The 5749-nt window shown below is 38.5% G+C and overlaps 1 protein-coding gene and 1 long non-coding RNA gene across 8 annotated transcripts in view; one reads left to right on the top strand and one right to left on the bottom strand.

The window, feature by feature from the left end:
• Positions 1 to 5749, top strand: part of LOC107710851 (fibroblast growth factor receptor 1-A) — a 57937-nt gene that overhangs the window by 2250 nt on the left and 49938 nt on the right. The gene's annotated exons all lie outside the window — the stretch shown is intronic.
• The window catches only part of LOC107710852 (uncharacterized), a 10040-nt gene that overhangs the window by 1289 nt on the left and 3002 nt on the right, over positions 1 to 5749 (bottom strand). The window contains exon 2 of the long non-coding RNA XR_001636641.1: positions 1056 to 1061. This is a non-coding gene — a long non-coding RNA (uncharacterized LOC107710852). The remainder of the gene's footprint in view (positions 1 to 1055; positions 1062 to 5749) is intronic.

The following is a 5749-nucleotide window of genomic DNA, read 5'->3' as shown; positions in this document are numbered from 1 at the left end:
AATATGAGTTAACAAATCTTTAGCCATCCACTAGGGGGCAATCTGCCTCCCACTGCTAGTCGACAGTTGAGAGTTGACAGTTGAGAGCAGAGTTGGGATGTTGGGGGGGCGCAAGTGAAATTAGACAAACTTGGGAGGGGGCGCATGTCCTAAAAGGTTGAAAACCCCTGCTCTAAAGAACTAAAACTACCAGCAGATGGTGGTAAATGTCTTTATGAGTCGATTCGTTCAAACGGCTGATTCATTCAGGAATTCAGTAAACGGCTCTCTGTGAATGGGCTACTGAATCATTAGGCTTGTTCGAGATTAACTATACTAGCTTGCCACCGGCTGGCGAGAGCAACCGCTTGCAGTCGGGGTGGAATTAAAAGTGGAGACGTCAAGTCGGACACTTTCTGCTCCCGGTAGTGACGCTCTCATGGTGTTTGCATAGTCTTATCACAGATAAAGTTAATTAAATCCAATATTTGTCAAATACACAGTAACGTTTCTATGAGCAACAGAAACACTTTTTATATACTGCTTAATACAGCGTCATCTGTTCAAGAATAAAGTTCAGCATATAAACACAGTGCTCGACATTAACGCTTGTCCGCTTGTCCAGGACAAGTGAATGTTTTGGACGGGCAAGTGAAAGAGAAATTTACTTGCCCAATCGGACAAGTAGCCTAACTTGAAAATGTCAATACCAAAAACAATAATAACTGCCTTTATTTGTGATATAGCCTTTGTTATAGGGGTGTGTGATATATATCGTTTGCGATAATATTGTAATTGTTGTTTTAACGATGTGCGATTTGACATTATCGAGTATATTGCAAAAATCAAACAAAACACACTTACAGAGTGCACGCATACATTAGGCCTACGTAAAGAAGTCTAGTAGGTTAGACTAGTGCCATACCTGTCAACCCTCCCGTTTTTCCCGGGATTCTCCTGTATTTTACCATTCTATCCTGCTGTCATCCCGTTTAAATATTTTCCCATATTTCTCCCATATTTTTAATCTTTCTATAAAAAAATCCCACTGGACGTATAAATTATATGTTTGCTACATTCGCCTCCGGTAAAACTCCCTTAATTTGTATGGCCCAAACCTCATTATACGAATAATCACGTCAACATATTCCAAAATTGTTCAGTTGCCAGATCTTGTATGAAATGCATCCTTCTCACACAATCGACATATACAAATTTCAACCCATTTGTGAGCTCAACTTGGCAACCTACAACCCAGTGGCGCTGTTGATATCTGCGCAGGTAGAAGTGCGGAAAAAACAAGCGTCACTTCTAGAAATGGGAGAAGTTAATGCACACGCCTTTTGCAAAGTGTGTCGTACTGATTTTAATATCAGACATGATGGGGAAAATGACGTTACACAGCACATTAAATCACAACGGCACAATCGCGCAGCGTAGGCACAGAAGAGCACAATACCGGCCATTTCGACCGTCATCACTAAAGGGATCCTCCATGAAGTCTGTTTCAGATTTAAGGCCTTACAAAGTCTTAAATGGTACAACAATGTCATGCAGAACACGCAGTTGTAAATGTGAACCGGTGGATCTAAAGCATTGCTTTTGTCAGGCGGCAGCCGATCTTTGCGGCACCACATGAAGTCGAACAAGCCTATTGGTTCACACGATTCGTTCAAAACGCGGATTCATTCAGAAACTAAACACAGCTGTGTTGGTCTTATATATATATATATATAAGATCTGCACAAGCACAACAATGTTCAAGAGTGTTGAATGATGCATATGTATACACACACATATATACATACATATGCATTCATATATTTATCATTTAACATTCTTGAATGTTGTTGTACTTCAGATCTTATGGTCTGTCACTTTGTACATGGCAAAGTAATTCTGTACCCACCTCACAGTGTCACTCCGTCTTTTCGTCCTCATCACTCACTAGATAATTTCAGGGTACTGCAAAGTAACCCCCCTCTGCATTCTCGGACTGTGTAGTGAAGTCTAGAACTTTCTGATCATTGCTATACCCTTTACATTTACCCAGTTACATATACTACAGTTACAGACATACTTTCTTTCAGTTCAGCCTTTAAAAACTCTCTCTGCTCTTAAGTGACCATTGTCATTTCAAAGAAACAGACATTCACAGATAGTTTCCACCTTTTCACCAGTTTGAAGAACGTGAAGGAGGAGCAGAGCGGTTTGTGAATGGCGACATGCTGGCTGGCGACTACATGCGCAGACTTGACCCAGACTTGTTGCAAGACGGTGTAGAAATGTGAGCAAGTCAATTAAATATGAACATCTTTAGGCAGTTTGTTCAAGAACGTTTGCTGAAAATATGTTTCCTAATGAAGACCCATATTGTAGCTTAAGGAGAGTTACCCTTTTGTTAAGATGTATTTCTGTAATTTCATTCGAATCTTAAAACTAATTTTCACAGAACATAAAGCTCATGGTAGATAATGATGTTTTCAAATCATATCTGGTTCCTTTATTCATAAAGCCTTTTTTTAGTGCTTTCTCTTGAAAGTTTTTTGCTAGTTCTAGTCAGCCACTGAAATACTAAAAAACTGTAACTGACCTTGTGAAAATAAAGTTGTTTAAGTCCATAATTACATCAATTACTTAAATTAGAGGGGAAATCATTATGGCTGTTCGTCCCTTAGGATCTGACCAGTGATTTTACTCTTAGCCGCTCCAGACAGGTCATCGGTTTGTCTGGTTTGCAGTGAAGTTAGAGTATATTGCAAAGCATCAGTGGTATTTTCATAGAGGGACATGTCATTGACAGTTTGAGTTGCATTAATCAAAGTCAGTAATCTTGTTTATGTGTGTTTGAGTCACAGCACAGTGATTTGTGTCAGAGTTTGTGTGTTGCATACGGTCACAAACACCCGTTTTGGTTTGTTGTGGTGATCTTGTAGTGGCCGCTTTATAGTGAAACGCTCTGTTGTTTGTAAATGAAAGGAAGCAAATGGATGAAGGAGAAAAGACGTGCTGTTCCGTGGGTGTTCTTCCGGTGGAAGTTTGTGTTGAGAGTTTGGAGAGAAGAGGAATTCTCTGCCCTCTAATTTACTGGGCTTGCAGGGCTGGGTTGGCACAGTAAACTATCGCCCAGCACTTTTAAAAAAGAAAGTTACTATTACACAACTGTCTGAGAGCTTTAGCATGAAACTTTAGGTGGAGTCCCTCAAAATGGAGAAATTCTGTTTACATCAACACATCTGCACCAAAACAAAATGGCCTTAGCTGTCTGAAATCAGATTTTTGGGGTATGAAAGGTTAGGGCACAAGATGACACTAGATTCAGCTTTGGTTGGGGGTTCGTCCGGGATCTTGGTTTTTCAAGAGCACCCAACCAGAGACTGTGAGTTTAGAGTAGAATTAGAGATTTGCCAGAAAACAGATAAAGAAGCAGGAAAGAGTTTTGTTGGTAAAGTTCATCAGCCTGGCCCTAATCAGAGGCTCCCCATGGAGTGGCAGTCTCTTGGTTTAGTGGGCCGGCTATTGCTCTGGCTCCCACCGGCTCTGGAATGAGTGAGCTCAGGCGTCCCGTCTCCGACACAAACCAATGCTGTTCTCTGGAATGTTCCGCTCCAGTAGTAGGCAGCGGTAATGAGCTGAGCCTGCTGTACACTCTCGCCATGTTCCCTTCCAATGATCAGAGGGAGAGAAAAACACACTGGGGTTCATTAATTAGGGTACTAACTTCTCTTTCCACTTGACTTGGTCTATTTCTTTTTATTCCGTGCACACTCTGTTGTTTGCCTGCGCCTCCTTTCCTTTTTCCCTCTCAAAGTGAACACTGTGGAAAGAATTTAAATATAATCAGCTGAATGTTCTGCTGTTTGTTTTACTTAGAAATAGCTCACGTAAACAAAGAAGCTTTTTTTTTTTCTTTCAAAAAATGTTTAAACATTTGCATCAGTGTAATCTAAGCCAAGTAATTTGATCATAAACTAATCCTTCTGCCTTACATTTTTTCCCTTTCCAGATTAATTAAATGGGTTAAGGGCTAAAACTACTTTAGGGTACCATTAGTCTTTCCAGCCAAGTTACTGTAACTTGACCTGTTGAATCATTATAAGTCTAGACTAAAAAAACAAGATGTTAAAGAGATTAAATGAGCACAGATTTGCCAAAATGTTCACTTTTTTTTATATTAGAGGGGATAAAAAATGATGTGATGAAGACAGAGAAAGAAATGTCACAGATTTAGACATGTTTCCTGCATGAACAACACAACCTTATATATTAGAGCATGTGCACTAGCTGTTCAATAGCTCCAAAAAAGAATTACCATGCTTTAAGTAATCAGCAAACTGAGATTTTGCTAACATGTTTCTGAAGTTTTAATGATAATTTTTGCAACTGTCTAGTTCCTCTTAGCTCACCTGCCCTGTGGGGAGTTTCCCAGACTGTGTTTGCCTTTCTTAATACTTCATAAATTAATTTAGGATAAACTGTAGAAGAAAAAAAAAATATATATATATATTTACCTTTATTGTAATATAAACGATGAGTTTTGTTTGCGAGATGGTGCCTAAATCTCTTATTTAGACCATGTTGCCTGGTTTATTATAATGTGTGTGTTCTGATTTTGTCATATGCATTGTTATTGTTACACTTCAGTACATTACTGGCACACAAAGCAGATTCATATTTAGGGTTGGTACCGTTTGAATTTGATCAATTCCGATTCTGCTTTTCGATTCCCAGTTTCAATTCCAATGTGATTAAAAAATGAAGTCAAACATTTAGATATCAAACATTTAGTTGAAGCTGAATACCTTGATCAAAAATCAGCAGGCTACATAAAAACTGGACTCGCCTAAGAGCTGTTTGTGTGCAAAATAGAGCTGTTTTTTTTTTCTTCTTTTTTTAATGGTGATTGTGGTTTTCTCATGATTCTGAAGAAAAAAACATTAGACAACTAAACAAAATCACATGTAATTTATGAATGAATGATTCAATGACTCTTGTCACTCAATATTTACTTGTTTCATTACTAGATGAATCAGCGTTTTTGAAGTAACTAATCTCTTGAATGATTCAAAGACAAATACATTTTTAACAGCCCCTTTTTGCCAGCTACTGGCATAACAATGTAATCGATAAATCTTTATTTGAAGTGTCAAAAGGTGATTTACTCTATTTTAATCGTTACCGTACACATTTAGTTTATACCCGAAACTTTTATCCGAGTACTTCTGTGATTATTTGAATGTTTGTAACAGAAATAATGATACTGTGTGGTTTAAAAGAAGCTGTTTCATTCATATACATGACATAGGGCTGTGCAAAAAATCAAATGCGATTTTTCATGCGCATCTCGTCAGTAAAGCCACTCCTGTGATTAGTAGTAAATCTCCAGCACGTGCTTTCAGATGGAGCGGCATTTACTACACAGAGCCGTAGTTCACTGACAAGCTACACAAAATCGCGTTCAAAATCGCAGGCGATTCATTGCCGATGAGATTTTGACGTAGGGCTGGACAATAATTAAATATCAATATGTATCGCGATATAATTTTTTTCAATAACGGTGATATGATTTTTAAACACATTTCCGATATTTCGATATACATTACCAGTGTTTCCCATACATTGATTTATTTGTGCCGTTTGACCAAGTTGAATAAACATGAGCACTGCACGTTTCAAAATCATAACACGGCGCGGGTGTTTTATATGAATGTATCCAGTGGTGTAGTGGAGGGTATACGCAGGTATACGGCGTATACCCACTTCTTTATCA

Source organism: Sinocyclocheilus rhinocerous, unplaced genomic scaffold (assembly GCF_001515625.1).
Source record: "Sinocyclocheilus rhinocerous isolate Xijiao unplaced genomic scaffold, SAMN03320098_v1.1 scaffold1198, whole genome shotgun sequence".
NCBI lineage: Eukaryota > Metazoa > Chordata > Actinopteri > Cypriniformes > Cyprinidae > Sinocyclocheilus > Sinocyclocheilus rhinocerous.
This window is presented reverse-complemented; position numbering and strand designations above follow the sequence as displayed.